The 26,762-nt window shown below is 42.4% G+C and overlaps 1 protein-coding gene across 1 annotated transcript in view; it reads left to right on the top strand.

Annotated features, from left to right (window-relative positions):
* RRM2B (ribonucleotide reductase regulatory TP53 inducible subunit M2B) overlaps nucleotides 1-23,792 on the top strand; it is a 210,522-nt gene extending 186,730 nt beyond the window's left edge. The window contains exons 10-11 of the transcript XR_003943708.1: nucleotides 23,062-23,100; nucleotides 23,750-23,792. The gene's annotated coding sequence lies outside the window, so the exon portion shown is untranslated. The remainder of the gene's footprint in view (nucleotides 1-23,061; nucleotides 23,101-23,749) is intronic.
* Nucleotides 23,793-26,762: the final 2,970 nt, after the last annotated feature.

Raw genomic sequence — 26,762 nt, 5'->3', positions numbered from 1 at the left:
TGTCCTAAGTTAACTGGATAGTTATCCAGGTACTGCTGCTGATTAATTCTAATGTCTGAGTAACTCCTGACCTTTAGCGTACCAAGGGTAGAGTGGTGGGGGTGGTCCGCATCAGGTGCAGACAGCAAGGGGGTGCACCGGCATGTAGTTGTTGGTTTCACCGGTCCCTTGCCCTATCTGACATTAACTTTCTATTCCTGGGCAGGGGACTGGCAGAGCTGACAGCTGTGTGCCTCCTCGGCGCACCCCATTGCTTGGAGGAGGGGATACTCCACCCCAGGTAGCCATTAAGGTAGGTATGCTATTGCTTCTGACTGCCACAACAATCCTGACAGTAACAAGATGGTGCCACGGTAGTCCCTCTGGATTTTCAATAGCACTAGCCAGTCATGTGCCATTGAAAATCTAGGGATTACCCAGTCAGTGAGCGAAAGTTCTATGTTTGGTATGGAGTGGAGGAGTGGCCTAGTGGTTCGGGTGGTGGACTCTGGAACTGAGTTTGATTCCCACTTCAGGCACAGGCAGCTCCTTGAGACTCTGCGCAAGTCACTTAACCCTCCATTGCCCCAGGTACAAATAAGTACCTGTATATGTAAGCCGCATTGAGCCTGCCATGAGTGGGAAAGCGTGGGGTACAAATGTAACAAAAGTAAAACCTTTTGGTTGAAAGTTCCCAGTTATCTTTCTGCTACTATTAGTAAACGTGTTCCATTCAGGTCATAGATGCCCTGTATAAGAGGCTTTCGGAGGCTAAGCCTCCCCATCCCCAAACTCCAACCTTTCCTGCCCACTGGAAAACACTTTCTATATTGCATTGCCCTTCGCTTTCACTCCTCTATCCTGCTGCCACCTCCTAATTAACACAGAGTGAAGATGCACGGGACCACAATTCTCTCAGCTCCACTACTGATTCCTCTGATGATTCTGGAAGTTTACATCATAGGAGGCGGGACTGGCAGAGGAAGCAGTAGCGGTGAAGAGACAGCCACAGTCCCATGCATCTTCACGTTCACTAACACTGACCTGACAGGTGAAAAAAGAAGGAAGGAAAACAAAAGGTGGTGCTGCAATGTGATGGGGGTTAGGAGAGAGAGATAAAGAGAGTTAGGTGGGAAATGCTAGTTTATGGTTGGAGAGGAGAGAAATAGGGCAAGACTTGGAGGGGAGAGAGAAAAAAACAGGAGCAGTGCTAGCTGTGGTGAGACAGAGATGGGGCAACACTGGATGGGAGGGGGTAGGGAGAGGCAGAGGCAAAACTTGATGGGACAGTGAGAGACAGCAGAGAGAGAAAATACTGCACGGGAGGGAGGCAGAGCTAGAGAGGGGCAATTCTGGATGGGGGAAGCTAGAAAGAGATAGGAGTAGTGCTGCATAGAAAGGGTAGAGATACAGACAGGCAATACTGGATGGTGGGGGACTGGAGACAGAGTGGAGATGCTGGATGGTGGGGGAGAGAGAAGGAAAGATAGGGGCAATACTGCATGGAGAGAGACAGCACTGAATGGTGCAGGGGCAAGGGAGGAGAGGGGAGATAGAGAGATGGGGCAAGGAAGTCAGAGAGGAGATTCTGGAAGATAGAGATGAGAGAGTGTGAGAGAAACAAGAGAGAAGATGCTGGATGACAAAGAGAGAAAGACAAGAGAGGAGATGCTGGATGGCAGTGGGAGATGAGGGGAGATACTGGATAGCAGGGAGAGTCAGACCAGGAGATGCTGGATAACAGGGAGAGAGAGAGTGACAGACAAACAGGAGATGTGGGATGGTAGTGGAGAGAGGGAGAGACAGAGAAGATACAAGATGGCAGGTGGTAGAAAGAGATGGAGAGAAACTGCTAGATGGTGGGGGCGGGGAGAGAGAAAACAGTTAATGAAAGACTGGAAAATAAGAGGAAGGGGAATGAGAGGGTCAGGGTGAGGGAAAGAGATGGAAAGCTTTAAGTAGACGCAATATAGAGGGAGATAAGACGGATAATATAAATGAAATCTGAATGGATATAGATAGAAAAAAAATGGAATAAAACTGAAAGGAACAGATCATTGTTGGAGTTGGATGTAGTAGAGGAAGTGAGAAGATGAAGGAAAAAAAAATGACAAATGGACAGGAGACCCTTGGAAAGAGAGTTAAAAGAAGACATAAAAGCAGAGAACTTGACCCAACACAAATAAAATGGCCAGAGAGCAAAGATAGAAAAACGAGTTTTATTTTTAATTTAGGATGAAGTAATACGGTAGCCATGTTAGTCCACTTTAAAAGTTAAAAAATATATATAAATAAAAGAACAAACAGAAAATATGGTGATACTTTTTAAAACTAGGTTTTGGAGGCCAAAACCACCTTCTTCAGGACAGTATACTATTGTTGTATGTTTGTTCTGATTTAAGGAAGGAGTTTTTGGCCTTCAAAGCTAGTCAAAAGTGTAATAAGTTAGTTCAATAAAAAGGTATCACCTTATTTTCCATTTTCATTTTATTTGTTAATTTTAACTGTAACAATTGGAATATGTCAATTTTTTACACTTACATCTGCTATCTTTATATTTTGCACAGTACAGAGGGATATATGTCACTGTTTCTATTTCTCTCATGTTGCACAATATGCAGAGTCTAGTTTCTAGGGAGTTCAGTTTAGTTTGTCTACACATTTCTGTTTTTAGTTGGTTGTTATTTATTCTATACTTGATGAAGGTCTACCTGTGTTCATATCTGAAAAATAATGGGTTTTCTGATAGCACTGAATGTGCAGGATTGATCTCTACTAATCCAGCTTGTTTAGTTTTCCAATAGGCGTACTGATGTCCTAGTGCCCACTGCAATGTTGACGGTGCTGTCTTTTCTGAGGAAGGCCCTTGTTATGTGGCCACTGGAAGTTAAGACTTTTATGATATGGTAGAATTTCTTTATAGGTCCTCTGTGATTTTGTAGGGTTTTGTATTACTGCACAGTATGCATGGTACTGGATTTGGATGTGGATTTAGCTCATGCCTCTTTCAGTTGTAGATGAATGTGTGTTACATTCAGGTAGAGTAGTAATTTTTCCTATCTCTTAAGGGCCTACAATCTGTTTGTGCCTGAGGCAATGGAAGGTTACGGGGGTCTTTTACTAAGCCGCAGTACAAATCTGTTGGCATATGCTGAGTTGCCCATAGGAATGTAATGGGCTTCTCGGCGTTTACCGTCAGTCAGTTTCTACCGTGAGCTAAAAACGCTACCATGGCTGACTTAGTAAAAGACCCCCTCAGTGACTTATCCAAGATATCAAGGAATGGTAGTGGAATTTGAAACCTGACTTCCCTAGTTCTCAGACTACTGCTTTAAATATTAGATACAGCTAATACATATAAAACATTCCAAACATGTTTGGTATCTCAACAATAAACTGAAGTCCAGCATATTTGAATCCTAGTAGCCATTTAGCAACCTCCCCCCCCCCCCCCAAAAAAAAAAGCCCCTCCTGATAGGCAAATCATTTTATAGTTGCCATTAACTACAAGGTTTCTGTTCACTTGACCAACAGGCAGATGCTGGACTAGAGAGCTAGGTCTGACTGGGAACCAAGTGTTAAGTACTTCCATCTATTTCTAGAATAGTGCAAATATTATTCTGTTTAATATGTTATATTATGTTGGTGCATTATTTTGATTTTTGGGGGGCATATAATTCTTGGAGTGTATTCGGTGTGCTTATTACCATCAATAACAGAGGTACTGGGGAGACATCTGATGTAGCTGCAAAAGAGTGAAGGATTTGTTCTTTATGGAGTTCAACAGTGTCCCACCGTTCTTTTACTACCGACATAGGCATTGGTCCCCCTCCCAACTCCAACGGTATTAACTTTCACTCTGCCACATACCTCACCTTAGCTCTGCCCCATAGCCTAACCTTAGCCCCACCCACTTTAGCCTCCGCAAATAGCTGAGTCACCAACTGCCTATGATCCAGGCAATTATGTTCTTCACAATTAACCTTACTACAACTTCCTTCATTATCTAAGATTAAATTGAAGCAGAAGCGGAGCCAGGTTGACAGCAAGGGGGGGGAGCGAAAGTGGCGCGAGAGTGGACTTCCGCCGGTGTCGGCGCACGTTTTCAATGCAACACGTTGAGAAGAAAATAGGCGCCGGCAGAACTCCGTTTGGGGGAGCGGCCGCTCCCCTGGCGCCCCCCCCCCCCCCCCCCAGCTATGCCACTGAATTGAAGACCACTATGAGACGGACCTTTTGTCGTTTTGGTCCTTTTTCTGTGTAATTAACTATCTGAAGATGTCAGGTGCTTGAATAATTATTTTACCATTTCATAAGGCTGTGAAAACCTGATTTTATGTCAGTAGTTTTGAATAATTATATGATTAAGTCTGGGTCTTTTTTATTGTATTGATTGACTAGTATTACTTAAGCTTTTCATTTTTTGTTTATTGTTCTGCAATTGTAGTATTGTAAACAACTTTGGTGCCTTTTGGCGTAAATGCAGTATATCAAATAAATAAAATCAATAACTGGGTAGGAACCTCTCCTACTCAGTTATCTCCTGCTGAATATCAGCCCCTATAATTTTTGGTCTCTAGGCTGAGATGGATTCTGAGAGACTTTGCTCCGCTTCATAAATAAGGCAAACATCAAAGTATTCTTCCACTTCCTCTGAGGCTTCCACCAGCCCTTCAAGATTCTGTCAGTTAGGCTAAAGCCAGTCAAGTATGTAATAGCTCCATAAGACGGCTACTTAACATATGAATAGCCATACGTGGTCAGACCAATGGTCCATCTAGCACAGTATCCTGCTTCCAATGGTGGTCAATTCAGGTCAAGTACCTGGCAGAAACCCAAATAGTAGCAATATTCCATGCTACCAATTCCAGGGCAAGCAGTGGCTTCCCCATTATTATCTCAATAGCAGACTATGGATTTTTCCTCCAGGAGCTTGTCCAAACCTTTTTTTAAATCCAGATACGCTAACCATATCTACTGATGACACCTGCTAGGGTAGTCTGTATGTATTAAGAGCATATCTATAACTTTATTATAAACAGAAGAATGGCTATTGATGATGTAACTATTTAAGAAATAAACTCCTTAGGGTTGCATGTGGTGAAGATTGGTTTTGTTGTATCTCCAAGTTGCTATTGAAAATGTCAGTCTGGTTAATGAGTTTAATTTGAGGTGTATAATTAACAAAAATACTGTGTTCTAATTAAATCTATTTTTTCCAGCAAACAGAGATGCTCAAGGTCTGATGGAAGCTGTGGAATTAGAATATAGTAGTTCAAGTCCTTCACACTGATTAAAAATTCATGAGCTAGGAGTTTTTCAAAAGGAGAGACAATTAAAGGGCACACCCAGCTAGTCAATATGCATGAAATAAATGTGCAAGCACTACTTTCACTGTATGTAAATCTATCTCATGCATATGCATTGTGGGTATCATGAAAACCTGATTGTGTCCTAGGTTGAGAGCCACTGATCTAGGCACCTGCATTTATGCACTCCTTCAGCATGTTATGTGCGTAAGTGCTAGGTGCTAGTCACTATATGTGCTCAGTTCGTATAGTGCATTTCTGCAAAGTGGTGTAATAGTAGGCCGAGCATGGGCAGGCTGTGGATCTGTCACCAATTGACACACACAACTTAAAGAATACTACCAGTTGCGTGCATTGCATGGCTCACTGAAAGTGCATCAACTTACACTGGCTATTGAGGTGTAGTAGGTGGGCTGGGCATGCCTACAGTTTCGCATGCCAATGAGGCTATGCCCTAGTGTTCTATAATGGTTTAGGCATAATGGTACACCTAAGTACCATTATGGAATTGATGCTAAATGCACCCCATTCTGGCACCTACATCTTGGCAGAAGACCACAAAGAGTACAAGGAGCCTTCAAGAGTGGGGGCCCCCACTCTTGAAGTCTCCTTGTACTCTTTGTGGTCTTCCATTCTTTTGAGTGTGCTGTGGATCCCCTCTCCTGCTGCCTACATCTTGGCACCGAGTTATAGAATTTTTGTCTCTGAATATTGGCAGATAAGGTACTTATATACATAGCAGGTGGCACAATGAGGGCAATTCTAAAAAGAGGCATCTACATTTAGCTATCTGGAGCCTATTCTATAGAGGAAAGTAGATGCCTTCTTCCCTTTATAGAATACCAGTATAGCAGGTAAAATGCACGTACTGTATATAATTTAGGTGCATCCATTTATACAAACCATGGAGCCTAGGTAAATGCTTGCAACTAGATTGTTAAATGCACATAAATTATAGTATTGTCTAATTTACATGTGTAACTGTGCACTCATTCCTTTGCCTACTTTCAAACTATGTGTCATTGCATTTAGGTGCCATTTTTATAGAATAACTTGTAGCTGGAATATTGGCATTTACAGCCACATGTATACATTCACCAGTATTCCGGTCATTTACATGTGTTCTAAGTGCTTAAATGTTGGCATCATCTGTAAAGAATCATTCCCTATATTGATAAGGGGTTTTGAATATGTAGCCCATACTGTAAATTGTCATGCAGTGGAGGAGTGGCCTAATAATAAGTGCAGCGGGTTTTGATCCTGGCAACCTGGGTTCAATTCCAACTGCAGCTCCTTGTGACCTTGGGCAAGTCACTTAACCGTCCATTGCCCCAGGTACAATAACTTATGGGCCGATGATCAGAAGCAAACGCAGGTGCTAGAGGCTGTTAACGCCATACTAGCGCCTGCGTTTGCTACCGCCCCATGATCAGAGCCCCCAAGCACACGAAACAATGCGCTCGCAGGCTCTGAATGCAACTAGCATACAAATGCATGCAAAACAGCACTCAGCGCAAGTAGCATGCAAATGCATGCTAAATGTATTCCTCCCCAATGATCAGCAATCAGCACGCCAAACATTGGCGCACTGTCCGTGACATACCCCTAGGCTTTGTAGACCATTGGGGAGGAAAGGTGAGCCTTGTCCAGCATGCATTTGCATGGTAGTAGCCCCCCCCCCCCCCCACACACACACACACACAGGAGCGGGAACCCCGACCCAATCCCCTACCCCCAGCGACACGGGGGCTGGAGGTCTGGCAGAGAGTAGGCACTCCTGTGCTAATCAGCACATCTATGAACTAACTAGTTAGCTCGGGATTACCGAGTGAGCTCTTTCCACCTACAAAATAAGTGTTGGTAAGTGCTCACATGGTAATTCTTTTTAATGGTCATGCACTAATGGCAACATTAGCACAATGGCCATTAATAGAAAAAATAGAAAAGCAGTCATTTTCCGGCTACGGTAAAAATTAGCCTTAGCAAAAGGGAAAAACTCAAGTAAGGGTGTGCTAAAAACCATTTTTTTTAGTGCAGCTTTGTAAGAGGATCCTTACATATGTATTTATTTGGATTTTGCTCACACCTTGTTCAATAAGTAGCTCAAGGTAACATAGAGGGGCATAATCGAACGTTGCCGGCCAAATAGATCGCCGGCAGTGCTACAGCTGGCCGGAACTGTATTATCGAAAAAGATGGCCGGCCATCTTTTTTTTTGATAATACGGTTTAGCCCAGCCAAATGCCGTGGAGTTCGCCAGGTTTGTTTTTCAGCGATAATGGAAAGTTATGTCGGCCATCTCAAACCCCGGCCAAATTCAAGGCATTTGGCCATGGGAGGAGCCAGCATTTTAGTGCACTGGCTCCCCTGACATGCCAGGACACCAATCAGCCACCCTAGGGGTCACTGCGGTGGACTTCAGAAAAGCTCCCACGTGCATAGCTCCCATACTTTGGGAGCTGAGCCCCCCCCAACCCCCCCCCCCCAAACCCACTACCCACAAATGTACTGCACCCACTAAAATTGCTCCAGGGACCTGCATACAGCCTCTAGGACTTATTGCTGCTGTATAACTTTGGCACACCAGTTCACACCTGAAGACTAATCTCTGAAAAAGTCCGTTCTTGAAATAACGACGTTTACTCACAGTTAACTGCAGATCAGAGGTTGTGCCCCACTGGCAAAGAGTCCCCTGGTACTAAGATTAGCAGTAGGTCAGAGCTGGCACAATGGTGTACAATGCCCTCTTTCAGCACAATTCAAGGTAAGAACTACGTTCTCTAAGGTGGGTAACACAGGAAAGGGAACTAAAACTGGCTTACAAAAATGGCCACTACCGCATGGACTACAACAGGAAACAAAACAGGGCGCACTCTGACCCAGTTAGCAGTGGGGAAAAACACCATGGGAGTAGAGCCCAGTACCCTACACCCACCACAATGCATTGCTAATGTGACTCTGCAGGGCACCTAACAGAAAAGGTGTCACACTCACCCGAGAGCCACATCGCAACCAGGGAAAGGCTGTCGGAGGATACAACACATTCTGCTGTCATGGAGGTGGGTACGGCATTTGAGGCTGGCAAAAAAGGTTTTTAGTTATATTTTTTTAGTTTGGAAGGGGATTGGTGACCACTGGGGGAGTATGGGGAGGTCATACCCCATTTCCTCCAGTGGTCATCTGGTCAGTTGGGGCACCTTTTTGAGGCTTGGTCGTGAAAATAAAAGGACCAAGTAAAGCCGGCGAAATACTGCTTAACTCCGCTTTTTTTTTTCCATTATCAGCGAAAGCCGGCCACACCCATGCCCGCCCATGCCCCGCCTTCGCTAATCTACCGACACGCCCCCTTGAACTTTCGCCGGCGAAGCGACGGGAAAGCGGCGATGCTGTCAAAAATGCCGCTTTTGATTATACAGATTTCACCACTTTTAAGAAATCGCCGGCTATCTCCCGATTTGTGTCGGAAGATGGCCGGCGATCACTTTCGATTATAAGCTGGATAGTAACATAGTAGATGACGGCAGAAAAAGACCTGCATGGTCCATCCAGTCTGCCCAAGAAATGTGCCATTTTTTTTGTGTTTACCTTACCTTGATTTGTACCTGTCTTTTTCAGGGCACAGACCGTACAAGTCTGCCCAGCACTATCCCCGCCTCCCACCATCGGCTCTGGCACAGACCGTATAAGTCTGCCCAGCACTATCCCCGCCTCCCAACCACCAGCCCCACCTCCCACTATCGGCTCTGTTATTCAATCTTGGCTACGCTCCCGAGGATCCATTTCTTCTGAACAGGATTCCTTTATGTTTATCCCACACATGTTTGAATTCCGTTACCGTTTTCATCTCCACCACCTCCCACGGGAGGGCATTCCAAGTATCCACCACTCTCTCCGTGAAAAAATACTTCCTGACATTTTTCTTGAGTCTGCCCCCCTTCAATCTCATTTCATGTCCTCTCGTTCTACCGCCTTCCCATCTCCGGAAAAGGTTCGTTTGCGGACTAATACCTTTCAAATATTTGAACGTCTGTATCATATCACCCCTGTTTCTCCTTTCCTCCAGAGTATACATGTTCAGGTCAGCAAGTCTCTCCTCGTACGTCTTGTAATGCAAATCCCATACCATCCTCGTAGCTTTTCTTTGCACCGCTTCGATTCTTTTTACATCCTTAGCAAGATACGGCCTCCAAAACTGAACACAATACTCCAGGTGGGGCCTCACCAACGACTTATACAGGGGCATCAACACTCCCTTTTCATTTGGGTACACTAGTTAGTTTCCCTGTCCCTGGAGGACTCACAAACTTTGAACTGGGCTCCCATGGATGTCAAGCCTGGTGCTCTAACCACTAGGCTACTCCTTCACATATTTATTTAGTTTATTTATTTATTGGGATTTATTAACCACCTTTATAAAGAGGTTCACCACATGTTGATGCAACATGAGGAAATAGAAAAATTTCCCATGTTGTTTTCTGTTTTCTGTTCTTTAGAATGTAGTTTGATTTTGTTGGCAGTGCTTCTTCATACCAGCATTCCCCGGATGAAAAAAGTTCACAGTACAGACTTTAGAATTTAGAGCACAACTAGAAATGGTACTGGCCAGTGACACTAAGGATACTTACTGTATGCCTGGCATTATCTGATGTTGCTTTTTCTTTCTGCTACAGATAACTACACGTAGCGCGATACTCCCTTCTCTGATTTGTCCCCAGCTGGTGAGCATGAAAGAAAATCCACATTCCTATTCAATCTCTGCGTTTATATTATATCTCAAAATGAAATACAGCTATTTGAGCAATCTACCTTTGCTCTCCAGCTTGTGCATTGGCAGTCTGCAAATTTCAAAGCAGCTTGTGATCAGTTTTTATTTGTAATTTATGGTACATTAAAGTATGCTCAGCTTGTCTGAGGAGTGCCCACTTTCAAGCAAACTCCAATTTAAAAACATTGCCGCTGCTGTCATTTCTTTCCCTTTTCTGAAGTCCTCTATGTTCATATACCCAACCTGTGAAAATTGGCATCTGTGGTAAGTACAAATGGTAAAATAAAACATCAGATATTATCAGTTAGGAAGAAACCTACAGGCAAACAAAAAGGACAATTCCTAGAATAATCCCTCAACAAATGAAACCCCCTCATCCTTGTGCTGCACGTCCAGCAGAGTTTACAGCTCACAGGACAAAGTGTCTCAAGATTTCTACTGTGTTTCCACTTATACGGTCCTGTGAAATGCTCTGTACTGTTAGTCCTCTGGGTGCCTTGGTTATGTATGAGACTATTCTTTCAATTTCATCTCTTTTGGAAAGCAGCCTGCGGAGTACCCCAAGGATCATCATTATCACCAATACTCTTCAACATAATGATGATCCCACTGGCAAAGTCCCTATCCAATTGAGGCCTCAACCCGTTTATCTATGCAGATGATGTTACAATCTACATTCCCGTTAGACATGACTTAACAGAAATAACCAATGAAATCAATGACGGCCTGAACATCATGGACTCCTGGGCAAATTCATTCCAACTGAACACTGAAAAAACACACTGCCTCATCCTCTCATCTCAACACAACAAGTACAAACCAACAACCATAAACACCCCAGGACACACCCTTCCTACCTCAGACAGCCTAAAAATACTCAGAGTCTAAATCGACAGCAACCTTACCCTTGAGAGCCAAGTAAACTCCGTAATAAAGAAAATGTTCTACTCAATGTGGAAACTTAAACGATTAAAGCCTTTCTTCCCGAGAGAAATTTTTCATAACCTAATACAATCAATGGTCCTAAGCCATGCAGATTACTGCAATGGAATATACTTGGGATGCAAAGAACAACTCACAAAAAAACTCCAGACCACCCAAAACACATCAGCCATGCTGATATTTGGTAAAACACGATTTGAAAGTGCCAAACCCCTCCGAGAAAAGCTGCACTGGCTCCCAATCAAAGAAAGGATCATCTTCAAAATCTGCACTCTAGTCCACAAAATTATCTACGGGGTAGTCCCAGGATACATGACAGATTTCATCGATCTGCCAACCAGAAACAGAATTGGATTATCACGATCACACCTAAACCTACATTACCCAAATTGTAAAGGACTTAAATACAAAACAACTTATGCATCCTGCTTCTCCTACATAAGCGCACAATTATGGAATGGACTCCCAAAAGCTGTGAAAACAATCCATGACCATCTAAACTTCAGGAAATCACTAAAAACCAACCTCTTCAAAAAGGCTTACCCCACCGATCCACCGTAAATCCCCACACCCAGCAACACAGCATAACCAATAATCGTACTGGACAATATACAATCTACATTCCCTTCGACCCTCATAGATCTACCATCTTGTCACCATTAGACCACAATATAACCTGTATTTGTTATCAACTGAATTGGCAAATGCCATTACGGTACTATGTAAGCCACATTGAGCCTGCAAATAGGTGAGAAAATGTGGGGTACAAATGTAACAAATAAATAAATCCATTGAAAACCAAATTACAAATATGTTTGAAAACTAAAATGTCTTCCCAGGGAAATTCCAAATATATTTTCTCCTATTTTTTAAAGATAACAAAGGGTCTTTCTATACTGTGAAAATACACCTTGGTATCAGCGTTTATTTTAGACAGATGATGGAAGTTATTGTAGATGTATCTTCATGCGTAAATGTCAATTAAAAGGGAACTTGATGGGGATGTGGTATGGATGTGCCATTGTGCCTTGAATGGAGCAAGAATCTACATTTGTATTTCCCATTTTGCAAAGGGAATGCATGCTTATGGAACAGATTTCCTTGTCAGCTTTTACACAAATCAAAGATATTCATGGATTTTAAAAATGTGCTTGTTTCGTCCAGAGATTTTCATGAGGGATTAAGGGAGTAATTCTCCATCACCCCCTGCTGTTTAGTTCCCCTCCAAAATGAAGAAAAACGAAAATTTTACCTTCACTACTTAAATTGGCAGCACTTAAATGTCAAGGTCGGTATAACTGGACAGTTGCATCACTTACACATGGAAGCTGCCAGGTTTATGAAGCACAAAAACACGAAACAAAACAAGAAAACCCTTACATTGTAGGCCCACCAGGGACATAAAAAGTACCCGTATATAATATGTAAAACTGCTTTGATTGTAACCATAGAAAGGTGGTATATCAAATCCCTTCCCCTTTCCTGTTCCCTTATTTTTTTCCCAATTGCATCATTACAAAATGACTGCTCCTGCTGTTTGTGCATACTTGGCAGAGCCTTTTCTAAAACACTCTCAGAATTGACCACGTCCACATTCCAATCTCAACTTTCTTTGTAAAATCTGCTTTCTCAGATTAGTTATGTAGCTACGTGAAATCTGCTAACATCAATCAGTGTGATTCAATTAGCACCTTTCAGTTTGGGGGACCCCATGTCTGCCAGAGCAACCTACATCCGTTAAAGCCATTTACATCATTGTCATAGGTGGTCGGTAGTGCAGCTGTTTGGGGAAGCTAAAGTGGGCAGGTCTGTAGGGTGGGGTGGGGCCTGAGTTTATAAATATATATCAAACACCAAAGAATAAAGTGGCAAAAAAATTAAACTGTGTAAATTTAAATAGATATATGTCTGTTAGGCAACTGAGTTAAAGCAGATTAAAAGAAAAAGGTGTGCATAATATTTCGTTAATTATTACTTCAAAAGGTTTGAAGCCTGTGAAAACTGGGATTGCTTTAATCAGTGGGATTTGAATTAGAGACTTGAGTATATGTATCGTTAAATAATTTCTGTTTTTTAAAAGAGAGAGAATGTAATCAGATGTATTATTTCTAACTAAAACCTGGACAATAAGTATGTTCTCAATGAAATGAATTGACAATACGCTGTATTTGGTCTTGAGGAAGCCAACCAGATGATCAATGTGGAATAATGAAGTAGATGAGTAATATCTGGGGATAATCAGGTTAATACCATGTTTTCTTTTTTCTGTTTACTGTTTAATTGATCTCCTTGTCTTATTTCACTCTCCCTATTTTTCTTCACTTTGTGGTCTAAGAAAGAGAAAGATTGTATATAATCCATATATCTAGTTGGGATTGTTTTCTTCTTATATTGTATTAATGTGCAATCATCTCTGTATTACTGTTTGCAAGTGACCCTTGTAAAATGAAAATTTATAAATAAATGCTTTAAAAAATAAAGGTGTTCATAGATGATGCCTACGCCTCCATAGTGGCCTGCAGCCATTCTGCCTCTCTTCTATCTAACACATCCCCTTGCCCTCAGCTAACACACCTATGGAAACAATTCAACTGTATTTAAAGATCCCTTAAGAGGTAGTGTCTTATAATTTAAACCCTAAAACCCTGTCTGATGTTATGACTGTTCTGCCCCCATATTCATGAAGGCAGGGTTTATTGTGGTGTACTGCAACACTGACAGCAAGGCTTGCCGGAACCTTGCCCTGTGACAAACTACCTGCTGCAGTGGGGGAGGTTCCAGCAGAGTCTGCCTGTCAGTGTTGCAGCATGCGGCTCTGTACCGGCAGCTTTATCTTTTTCTTGTTAGAGCTCAGAACCGCTGCGTTGGGAAGGAGCCTCAGCAGTGTTGCCAGGTGGGTTTTGCCTGCGGCGAGTTGCGGTTTTTTGGGCTTGTTTTGTGTCTTTTGGGCGGTTTTTTGAGCGTTTTTTTCGGCCGCAGGAGGCGGGGTTAGTGATGTTTTGGGCGGGGTTAGTGACGTTTTGGGCAGGACCGATGACGGGGGAGGCGGGGCCGATGACGGGAGAGGCGGGGCTGATGATGGCGGGGGCGGGGTTGATGACAGCGGGGGCGGGGGTGATGACGTGGGGTGGGGTGTCAGGGGCGGGGTTTGAGTTTGGGCGGGTTTTGGGCTGGATTTGGGCTCGTTTGGGTGGGAAAAAAATTTTCCACCTGGCAACCCTGAGCCTCAGGTTTGAAACGGAATGGGGGGGGGGAGAATAGATAGAAGAGGTGGACCAGAATGAACAGTGCTGGTCAGGTTGAGGTCTCCTGTTTGAAGCAGCGGCAGGGGAGAGAGAAGAGGAGGTGGGGGAGCCAGAAAGGAGTAAGGAACTTAGATTGAGAACAGGAGACGGCATGACTTAAAAAAGATGACTCCAATGAGGTTGGTCTCCTTTTCCATCTCCTCCATGCAGCCGTTCACCCAAAACAAAGCAAGCAAACAAACCTATGAGCTGCTCTGTCCACGTTGTCTTTCTTTATTGTTGGCAGCATTTTTATTTGATCTCAACTTATATTTTCAAACGTGCCAGCTTGTGCAGCATTTGGATGTACATAGAGGAAGCATTGGTTTCATCTGTTAGAGTAGTAATTTATAAGTACAATTAAAAAAAATTAATTAGGTTAAAACATGGGAGCATTTAACATCTAACAAAGTTTATAACTGCTGTTTCTACCAGCTACAATAATTTTTTAAGCTGTTTTAGTGATGTTCAATTTTTATTTCATGATATTTATATTTACATATTGGAAGCTTTCAAATAAATTAAAAAGCTGTCAAATAAGTTTTAAAAAATCTGAAGTCCTCCACCTTTTAAGGCACTGTGTATCCAACTGGAACAGCTTTTGACTTTTTTACAGATGGACCATGCATAGGCAGTCTGTTATTTCTAATAATCTTTTGCTGTTGTTTTGGGTGAGTGAAAATGGTGGCAGTCTCTGCTTACTGCCAGCAAGCTCCACCTACTGGCTTCAGCCCATATAATGGGTTACATAGGCTCATACAGTCTCCTGTTCCCAATGTAACCTCCTTTGGAGTGGGAGGAGGAAGGTGGAAAAAGACTAGACTTGCAGGAAAGGGAAGACAGACTGCACATAAAGGGAAGGGAAGAGGGGTGACAGGCTGCATATAAAGGGAAGAGAGGAGACAGGCTACATATGAAGAGAAGAGAGAGGGAAAACAAGATAGATTTGAGGAGGCAGAGAAATCAAATATAGCTGAACATGAAAGATCAGTACCAGACATAGGGTAGGAGGTGAGAAAAGAAATTGCAAATGGAAAGAAGGCCCTGCAAATAGAGTTAAGAGCACAGGCAGAGGAAAGCAGAGCCAAAGATGATTGGAATAATAAAATCACCAGACTAAAAAGGTAGAAAATATGATTTTATTTTCAGTGTAGTGATTTAATTTACATCTGTCGGCTTTATTTTGTAGTGCACTGGAGAATGTGTATTTCTTTCTGTTTCTCTGGTGTTGCACGACATTCAGAATCCTGCATCTCTGCTTTTAGTTTTTGTCTGCATGTTTTTTGTGGTTCCCTATTTTGTATCAGGTGAGGAGAGTCATGTTCTCTATCTGCAAACAAAAAATTATTGAAAAATTATTTTGGATCAATGACGATTCATACTCGGCTGCTTAAGATAAGTTGATTCTGCAGTACCTGTGTTGTTATATCTGAAGATCCATATTATCAAAATGATATGTTTTGGAAAGTAGTTAAAGATATGTGAGTTGTGTTTGATACTGGGCATAATTTCGGGCATTTTTTGCTTTGTTGCCATTTTTAAGCTGAAAGAGCAAGGTTTTTACTCTGCCACATCTCCACTAGCTTAAAGAGCAAGGCTTTTTTCTCTGCCATGTCCCTGCAAGCTGAAAGTACAAGGCTATTTTCTCTGCCATGTCCAAGCAAGCGTTTTTTTCTCTGCCACGTCCCCGCAAGCTTAAAGAGAGAGGTTTTTCTCTGATGTGTCCCCACAAGCTTTTTTCTGCTGTGTATGAGTCAGGAGGAGAAAAGGAAGGGGCCGGTGAATGAAATGGCAGGACTTTTCTCTGCTGCATCCCTGCTCCCGTTCACGTCATTTCCTGCAGCAGACTGCGCAGACCATGAGGATTAGCTGGGAAGGCACTGTACTGCTGGGCAGATAATGGGTCTGGATAATTGGACATCCAGATGATCGGCGTTTGGATAATTGTCATCATACTGTATTTGTACAAGTACATATGCACCACTGGACTTCTCTATTCCAGTCCAGATTTTCAAAGAGAAGCTCTATTTATATGTGCCTGTGTCCCCACCAGAGATACAGAAACATACACATGTGCATGCAATCTCTAGCAATCTTTCTAGTGCTATGCTGCTGCTCAAGTGCTCATTCAGGCAGTATCCTACCAGGTCTGTCCTTTTATCATGTAAAGTTCTTGCATTTGCTGCCAGTTCCTTTTCTCAGCCTGCAACTGTCCCTTCATACTTCCCCTCCATTCTTCGTTCCTACAGTACTCCTTTTCAACTACCCCCACTCCCAAGGCACTCGTGCCACCAGTTCTCTTCAAGGCCCTGTGTAGATTTCAGCTTCCCCCATAACACTTCCTGTGACTAAAGCAAGCATCCTTCCCATTGGTTGGATCCTACCACAGTCTCTGCACTGGAAGAGGGAAGGATTGGAGAGATGTAGAGGGCTAAACTCTGAAAAATATCCAGATACTTTAGCCATCCTTCTAGATTCAATACAGATAACTTACAAATTTTAGAACCCTGAAAAAAACCCGAACAGTTGGAAATTCTAGCCTGCTCCTGAATCCTGAGCACATCGAACAGGGCCCCCTCCTAAATTTTTGGGCCCTAGGCACTGGCCTAGTTTGCGTATGCCTTAATATGGCTCTGATTTTGTAGGCTATTGTCAATACTGTTATTGTTAAATGGATCGTAAGCCTTTAAATAGCACTACTAAGTGCAAACTTCAAAAAGTAAAAGATAAGAAAGAATTGGAATTGTTAAAAACATGAAACTAATAACATCTTTTGGATTTGTGTCTTTGTCAGTGGACAGGCCAATAGCTGCAAAACACAGCTGCCAATATGGTGATTATGAGTGTGAGGCAGCTGCAGGAGATGGAGTTGGGGACCTTGAATCATGCATCCAAGTTGAGGCTCTGATAGAAGAAAACAAGATAATCACCTCTTACTGGTATGAAACCACAACTGATCCTGCTTTATGGGAAGTCATAATAATCATGTCAGAGCAGTGCTGAACGAAAGATGGCCAGAAACCTTCCACAAACAACATCCCAGTTACCCAGCCTCACTACATGTACTTACTAATGAGTTGCTACACTGTAGCTTGAGCAATCGGCAAGTAGTGCCAAAGGAGTTTGGACATTCTCCATCTATTGGCAATGTATTTTTTTTCGTATGTAAACTATTTTTGACTAAATAGCATGTTACTGGTTTTGACAATTGGAAGCATCCAGAATGTATGGGAAATCATGAGAGAAGAGAGGAGCACAGGAGTTGAATGCTCTCCTTGTTGCAATGAAGTTCTGGAGCTACTGTGGATTATGGCCTGTATCAGCAGGTAATGAAGGAAAGGGGTATTGGCGGGAGGTTTTGAAGAGAGTGGTGGTAGTAGTAAAGACTTTGGCTGAGAGGGGACTGGCTTTTAGGGCTGATGATGAAATAATTGTGTCCCCCCAAAATGGTAATTGTGTGGGGATTCTGGAGTTATTGGCAGAATTCGACTCATTTTGAAAGAAATATGGCCAGCAGGGCCGCACTAGTGTTTCATATCAACCCTCTGTGAAGAATTCATTGAGCACATGGGTGAAAAAACAAAGCAGAAGATAAAAGAAGAGCTGCAAGAGGCAAAGTATTTTTCTGTGATTGTTGACTCAACATCTGATTTGACTCATGCTGATCAGTTAACATTTATTTTAAGATTTGTGAACAGCAATGGTAAAACTGTAGAACAATTTGTAGCATTCCAGCCAATCTACAGTCACACCAGCGAAAGTTTGGGGGACTGTTTAGAGTTGATGGTAAAAGAACTGTTGCGGCCAGTCGTACGATAATGCCAGTAAAATGTCTGAAACCTACAGTGGCTTGCAAGCACACCTCAAAAGAGAGAATCCTTCAAGCCATTATGTAATTTGTGCTGTGCATTCACTGATTCCACCTTTTGTTGGAACAAGATATTTTCAAATGCCGATTTGTCTGTCACAGTCACGCTAAAATCTCTGTCAACCACATGGTGGAGTACTCAAGCAGATTCTGCCAAAGCCCTTTGGTATAACTGTAGCAATATAAAGTCGACATTGCAGACTATTTCAGAAGATGTAGCTGAAAAGTGTGACATGCAGAGAAAAGCTGATGGACTCTGTGGACAGCTAACCACCCTAGAAACTGCTATCATGGCAAATTTCTGGAACACCATTCTAGCTCAATTTAATGCAATGTCTACTGTACTGCAGAAATATGACATTGGGTGTTGGAGCCAAGTCGCTACTGACTTTCCTGAATGAGCAAAAAATTTGTTTGACAGCTATGAATGCAAAGCTCTAGATGTTCCTGGTGTTAGTCGAGCCTACAAGAAGGACATTCAGCAGAGATGAAAATGCGTTTCACTGATGAAACTGATGATGAAGGTTCAGACTTTACTCTCAAAGGCAGAAGATCAAGAGACATTTAATGTGGCTATTGACAATGTAATCAACAGTCTCAGGCACCGTCTTGATGCTTACAATCATCTGTGTATGCTGCTTGGCGTACTTTTCGCTACAGAGGCAGAGCCTGCTTCTTCGATCATCCACAAGGCCAAGTGCCTTTCAGACATGTATCCAGCTGACCTGGACAGCAGCCTGGACAATAAGCTGATTCAGCTGAGAGCAGTTGTTGCCTGGTGTCATGGACAGGAGTCAGATGGTGGAATGCTGCCATAGAAACTGATGGATGCTTTGCCGAAATATGGGTTGCAATGTACTTTCCCTAATGTCTATATTGATCTGAAACTGATTTTAACCGTACTGGTGACAAATTGTGAGGGAAAGCGGTCATTCTCATGTATGGGATGAATAAAAAAATGAGCTGTGTACAAGGATGAAACAAGAACTTACTAAACAGTTAGACTTTGATGATGTGGTAGATGAGTTTTCATGGAGAAAAGCAAGGCTGAAGCCTCTGTGAAGATACTGTACTGTAAGCCCAATGTCTACATGAACAATAGGTCTCCTGTTGTTAGACAGGAATTACTAATTACATGTACAACAGCCAGTGAGCTAGATACTTGATGTTATACACATATTTGTTTAACTTTAAAACAGAACATGATATTATACATGTAGTTGTATAAATTTAAAACACTTGCACAATTGCATGTATATGGTGTTCCTTGCGTAATGGATAGTAAAACTATGTACTTTGCATTTACGGCCAGGAAGGGGCCCACAAACTTGTGATCTGTCTCTGCTATTTGCCTGTTGCCAATGATGCCCTTGGTCAGTTGACATTTGATACAATGAAGTTACTTACCTGTAACAGATGTTCTCTGAGGACAGCAGGCCAATTATTCTCAAAACTGGTTGATGTCATTTGACGGAGCTTGGTGCAGATGCTGCCCAACCTACTGTCTCTTTAAGAAGCCTTTGGCAGCATCCCACCACGCATGCACGGGTGCCTTCCTGCACAGCGTGCAAGAGCAAGAGCAGCAGTATAATAACATAGCTGGAAAGACAACTCTATGGAGAGGAGGGAGGTCTTGTGAAAATAATTGGTCAGTTGTCCTCAGAAAACACCTGCTACAGGTAAGTACCGTATTTTTCGGACTATAAGACACTTTTTTCCCCCAAAATTTGGGAGGAAAATGGGGGGTGCGTTTTATAGTCCGAAGGTAGATTTGGCTGGCTGGCTGGCTGGCCGCCCGCCCGCCCGCCCGCCCTCCGAGTTCGGGATCGCCCTCCCCCCGGCCCTGTCACCACTTCTCCCTACTCACGTCACGCGATCTTCCCTGGTGGTCTAGTGACGTCGGGGCAGGAAAGAGCCCCCTCTTTCCTGCCCAGCGCGCTGCTCTCCATCCTCCTGTATGCAACCTGACGGTCTCGGCAAGATTCAAAATGGCCGCCGAGAATTGAAGTCTCGGCGGCCATTTTGAATCTCGCCGAGACCGTCAGGCTGCATACAGGAGGATGGAGAGCAGTGCGCTGGGCAGGAAAGAGGGGGCTTTTTCCTGCCCCGATGTCACTAGACCACCAGGGAAGATCGCGTGACGTGAGTAGGGAGAAGTGGTGACAGGGCCGGGGGTAGGCGATCCCGAACTCGGAGGGAGGGATTCGGACAAGACGCACCGGAGCACCTAGGTTTTAGAGGAGGGAAAAAGGTTGATTCTACCCAGCTGGAGCTTAGGCCTAAGAGGGCCGCTAGAGCCAGAAAATAAATGAAACTTAAAACCGCGAAAAACTCAGACTAAAGTACTACAAAAGAGTAGGGGAATGAAAAAAGCCAAAAATGAGGCAAAAATACCCTCAGGAAAGGCACCCCAAAACCACCAAAAGTTGATATGCTGAGGAGAGATCACTGATGCAACCTCCCATGTTCACACATCGGGTGGGAAGGCGCCCGCGCATTTGTGGTGGGATGCTGTTAAGGTTTCTCAAAGAGATAGTATGCTGGGCAGCATCTGAATTGGGCTCTGTTGGATGATGTCACCTGGGTTGTGAGAACATTATGACCTGCTTGTCCTTGGAGAAACATACACAGCTCATCTCCATCTTCCTCTTTTTCCTTGTCTGAACAATAGATTTTGCATTCTGTTAGACTTCCACAGCTGGTATGATTCTCATTGCCATTGTTGAGGTTGTACTGCATTCAAGTAAATGAAACCAGCATTTCAGTCACAACACTATGGCTAAAATGTCAGTTTCAGTTACCTGGATGTGGCATAACCTGGTCAGCCACAATGATGAATAGACTTTGCATATGTCCTCTGATGCAGCTTTTACTTTGAGATTCTTTGCTAACAAAAACTGCACTTGTTTTTTGTAAGGTCTAGTTTCTGAGCTTCCAGCACACTAAGCTCATAAGATCATGCCCAGGATGTTCCTGTTTGAAATACTTATCCCCCTGTTTACTAAGCCATGCGGCAATGCCAACACAGCCCGTTCAAAATGAATGGGCTGTGTCTGCATTAATGCACTGGCTGCCACTAGCTTTTCCACTTGCTTCGATCCTAGATCCTCTGCAGTATCAAAAAGGATAGGTTGACTTTACTGGGGGCAATATATTTTTTTTTTGTTACATTTGTACCCCGCACTTTCCCCACTCATGGCAGGCTCAATGCGGCTGGCAATGGAGGGTTAAGTGACTTGCCCACAGTCACAAGGAGCTGCCTGTGCCAGGAATCAAACTCAGTTCCCTAGGACCAAAGTCCACCACCCTAACCACTAGGCCACTCCTCCACTCATAAATATGTAGGTAATTTATCCACTTATATTTATACCTAATATTTAGTGGACCTATCTATGTAGACAGGGCCACTTCATAGGTGGTTCTGAACTTAAATGACCAGTGTTTAAAGTTAGAACTGCTCTATATGTAGTCCCCCTACATAAATGGTTACATTTATCTGGGTAGTGGCTGAATATAGTCTCTTCATAATTTTAGACCCCCATCCCCAGAATGCCTCTTGGCTCTTCATCTTACTAAACAGATAAAGTTTGGATATTTATTTATTTATTTGTTACATTTGTATCCCACATTTTCCCACCTTTTTGCAGGCTCAATGTGGCTTACATAATACCATTAGGCGATCGCCAGTTCTGTTATGAACAAAATACAGAGTGAAGTTGTAGTAGGGTAAAGTTCATGTGTGACAAAAACATTTGGGGTTCGTAAAGAGGAGGAAGGGTTTAGTTATTTCCAGTGCGGTTTTGGTTTCGTTGTGTTGCAGGGTCCAGGCATTTAGGTTGGATCATTAGGGTATGCCTTTATGAACAGGTTAGTTTTTAGTGCTTTCCGGAAGTTTAAGTGGTCATAAGTTGTTTTCACGGCGCTTGGTAATGCGTTCCACAGTTGCGTGCTTATATAGGAGAAGCTGGATGTAACTTGGGTAGTGGAGATTTAGGTAAGTTTGTGATGATCTTGTAGTGTTTCTGGTTGGTAGGTCTATGAGTTCAGTCATGTATCCTGGCGCTTCACCGTAGATAATTTTGTGTACCATGGTGATATTGACTTCCTATCCAAAAGTTATGCCTTTTGTCAGCTCAGTCCTGTTGGTGTTGCTTTTTAACTTGTATCTTGTGTCTTTATATGGTCTGCTTTGTAAATTAGAAGTAGACTTTAGGGTATGTGCAGATGATATTTATTCATTTTTTCCCTACGGATAGTGAGTTTGCTGAGGGGGAGAGAAGTTGAAATATTTGGAGAAGATTCAGGAATGGATAGAAATGAATAAACTTGTTTTGAATTTGGCTAAAACTGAGGTGATCATAGTGGGGAGACAACTCAGATCTAGCCAATATGATCCAGTTCAGATATTGGGAGTAACTTTGCCTATAGAAGACCAAGTGGTGAGTTTGGGTGTAGTGGTGGATGCCGCAACTGACAACGCAGGGTCAGATTTCGAAAGTAAATCAGTCTTCCTTTTACCAACTAAAGTGATTGAGTAGGCTAAAACCTATGCTTCCTTTGGTAGATTTCAGGACCTTTGTTCAGGGTATAGTTTTATTAAAATTAGACTATTGCAATGTGTTGTATATGGGCCACAAGGCTTAAGGCCTTACAAGTAGTACAGAATGCAGCAGCCCGTATGGTAGCTGGAATTGGAAGGTTTGTCAGCGAGTTGATTATAAGTTGTTACTTATAAGTTGTTACTTTTGTTTTTTAGATCTTTTCCTGAGCAGGAACCTCAATATTTTCGGAGTGTTCTTTGATTATAATCAGCCTCCTCACCCACTGCACTTTGAACAAAACAGTTGCTGTATTTGCCAGGTAGTTCTGAAGTACATTATACCATAACAAAAATATTTGTTTTTTCAATTCTAGGTCTGATGCTTTGGAATAAGCTGTCTAATCATTCGAGAGGTATTACTGATTTATCTTTATTTAAGAAACAGCTTAAAACACATTTGAAATCGAGCATTTTTATCTCAAAACTAATTTTGCATTACGTACTTTGTAAGCATTTTAGTGAATGCTTTATGTGTGGGTTTTATATTTTTTGTATTGTAACCTGCCTAGTAATGTTTTAAATAAATAAATAAAATAAAAGGCACCTATGTGGTCAGTAGTAGAGGTGTACCGAATAGCATATTTTACAATTTGGCCGAATATGAATAGTGAAAAATATTATTTGGCTGAACATGAATACTGAATACAAATATTGAGCTTTAATATAACAAATAATAAAATAAGCAACATGAAATCAGAGACCAAGTGTTTATTTCAGTAGGATTTAGCACAGTAGAGCCTCAGATTATTCGTATTCAAATTTAAATCACTATTCAGCAGAATATGAATAATGTATTCGGGGCACTATTGGGAGCTGAATTGAATTGAATACGAATATTTGATATAGCCCTCTATAAGTGCATTTCACTGCTGACCCACTGATTCATCAGTTGACTTCTGTTTCAGTTTCTTTGACTGTTGTAGCCTTACTCTGTAGGTTAACTCACTCCTTCTATCACATCACTTGTCTTCTGATTCATTTTCTTCTACTTTGTCTTGCCAGTGTTCACTTTTAGTCCTGAGCTTTCTTCTCTTCCATGTCTTTCGGGTTCCTTGAGGTCGGTGGCATTGCCCGGCTCAACCAAGCATGAGGTAAGGGGTCCAATAAATTCTCCTCCTTTTTATCAGCTATGATTTCTTCCATGACAACAATGGAAAGGGGAAAGGGAAATGGGACTTGACATACCGCCTTTTGCAACTACATTCAAAGCGGTTTACATATATTCAGGCACTTATTTTGTACCGGGGGCAATGGAGGGTTAAGTGACTTGCCCAGAGTCACAAGGAGCTGCAGTGGGAATTGAACTCAGTTCCCCAGGATCAAAGTCCACTGCACTAACCACTAGGCTACTCCTCCACTAGCAACAGTCCATGTAGAAGCCTGCCCTTGCAGATCAGCAGTGCGGCCGCACAGGCGTCTGTTTCTGTGAGTCTGACGTCCTGCACGTATGTTGCTGATCTGCAAGGGCAGGCTTCTACATGGAATGTTGCTAGTGGAATAGCTACATTCCATGTAGAATCTCAAATAGTAGCAACAGAATCTCCAATAGTAGCAACATTCCATGTAGAATCTCAAATAGGGAAAGGGAAATGGGACTTGATATACTGCCTTTCTGAGGTTTTTGCAACTACATTCAAAGTGGTTTACATATATTCAGGTACTTATTTTGTACCGGGGGCAATGGAGGGTTAAGTGACTTGGCCAGAGTCACAAGGAGCTGCAGTGGGAATCGAACTCAGTTCCCCAGGATCAAAGTCCACTGCACTAACCACTAGGCTACTCCTCCACTCCAGGAGTAGCCTAGTGGAAAGGAACAGAGGCAAGACCTGGCACTGCTGACCTCTGCTCGTACAGAAATGCCAGATGATTGTTACCAAGACCCTTGCATTCAAACTCTCTGTGTAATTGTTTTTTGATGCCCATATACAAATGGAGGATTTTCTGAAGGGTGTCAAAAGCCGTATTAATAAATTGATTAAAATGGTGCTGTTCCGTTCAGCAGAGTTTTCAGGGCTTGATGAATATAACTAAACTGAAACAGCTGTTACAACAAATCTCAGAGATTAAGAAAAAGTATCGTTTTCAAAAGCTTTTCATTATTTCTCTGCAGGGAAGAGCAGACTGTCTCATTAGCATATTTACATTTGCCTGAACGCCATCACTGTTGCTAACCTTGCTTTACGCCCCTGCTGTTTCCTTCTTACAGGCTCAATGATGGCATGTGAAATGTTTGCCACCTCTTCCCACTCGCTTTCTTCCTTTTAGTTTCCCAGCTTGCAGAAAATGAAGTGGGAAGGCGTGTGAGGGACAGAAGTCCTGGAATTTAACAAGAGAGCTTGCCCGTGGTTGTCTGTTTGTGAGTTCTGAACCCATTCTGGAAGCCTGCTGGGGTGCATAGATTCTGGGTATGTGGGAGGTGATAGGAACTGAACTAGGGCAGCATTGAACACCACTTCCAACATTTATTCCAGCTCTGCTATTGTACTCTTCTGCATCCCTTCTGTGATTTTCAGTAGGCCGACACAAATATTGCATAACTTTGTTTTTTGCAAGTATGAAAAATGTATCACTCTAAGCTTGTAAATGGGGGGAAAAAAAGAGATTACTTTTTTTTAAGCCATCTGGCGGTTTTGTTTTGTTTATTCATAGTTTCTTAAACCATAGCTTTTGTCCTTCCTTCTTGGGGCTTTCTGTGTGCAAGGTCCACTCCTAAATTAAAAGAATCATAGTTTATTATCAGTAGAAAGAGTGCAGTGGACAGGCCACTCCCCCCCCCCCCCCCACCATTGAATCTTGAAGACAGTTTTTAATACACAATCTTAAGAGATATTTAGATAAAACATAATCTACAGAATCTTGTGCCTTAAACAGTTGTATGCTACAGTAGAACTTCGTTATAAGGGACTTTGATATAAGGGACACTCGGATATAGTGGACTAAATGTTTAGTCCCGGCTGAGAGAATAGGGCATCCCATGTATTTCAGTTTGGATATAGTGGACTAAATGTTTAGTCCCGGCTGAGAGAACAGGGCATCCCATGTATTTCTGTTTGGTTATAGTGGACTTCCGGTTATAAGAGACCATGTTACACAGTCCCATGGCTTCACTGAACCATGTATTTAAGAGACTGACACCGTGGTTGTGCTACAAGTGAACTGACTGTCTTAAACAAACATCTCTATCAGACTATTTTAACTGAAATGTAAATGTTAAAAATTGTTTGCATTTACATATACTGTACATTTTGTTAACAACAGTAGTCTGTGAGCTGTGATTGCGTAAATAAGTTTATTGATGTACATTTTGGATATAAGGAACCTCGGATATAAGTCCCTTATAACAAAGTTCTTATGTATATAACACCATAGCCTGGAAGGGAAGGAGTGGAACTTTCCAATTGTACAGAGCAATTGTTTTTCAGACAAAAAAACAATTGGAGCCAGCTGAAACAGATGTGAAACACCTTAATAGATGATGGAAGGAACTTTGCATACTAGCTATGAGTGTCGGTCCCAGAGATGACCCTGTTTATTGGATATAATGGTCTTAATTATTGAGACAAGAAAAGTGGTAGTGATTCAAGTAAAGAGGAAATAGAAGAAAAGGAAACCATTTTAAACATGCAATTAAGATTAGAGGAATTTGACAAACAACTGAAAGAACATAAGTTGAAGTTAGAGCAGCTCTGGAGTGGAATACAGAAAAAGAAAACGAAAAAAGTCTCATTACCTCCTGAAGCAGTGGTGCGAAGAAGAGCTGTGGAAAGTGGCCACCCTTGGAGAGAGACTCAAGCTACAACTGTTTATGGACAGTTTTAATATCTAATCACTTGTGGATAAAATTATAAAAAAGTAAAAAGGATTTTAAAAAATAGAGACAATATAGAAATGTTTTTTTTTATGCCTATGATAGAGAAACAAGATCTAAGAGTTGAAATTACCCAGAGCAGTTCTCTGAGGCTTTTTCCTTCTTAAAACTGTTGTGTGCTTAAATGTTTTAAGAGTTTCCATTAAG

This window comes from Microcaecilia unicolor, chromosome 1 (assembly GCF_901765095.1).
Source record: "Microcaecilia unicolor chromosome 1, aMicUni1.1, whole genome shotgun sequence".
In the NCBI taxonomy this organism is placed as follows: domain Eukaryota; kingdom Metazoa; phylum Chordata; class Amphibia; order Gymnophiona; family Siphonopidae; genus Microcaecilia; species Microcaecilia unicolor.
This window is presented reverse-complemented; position numbering and strand designations above follow the sequence as displayed.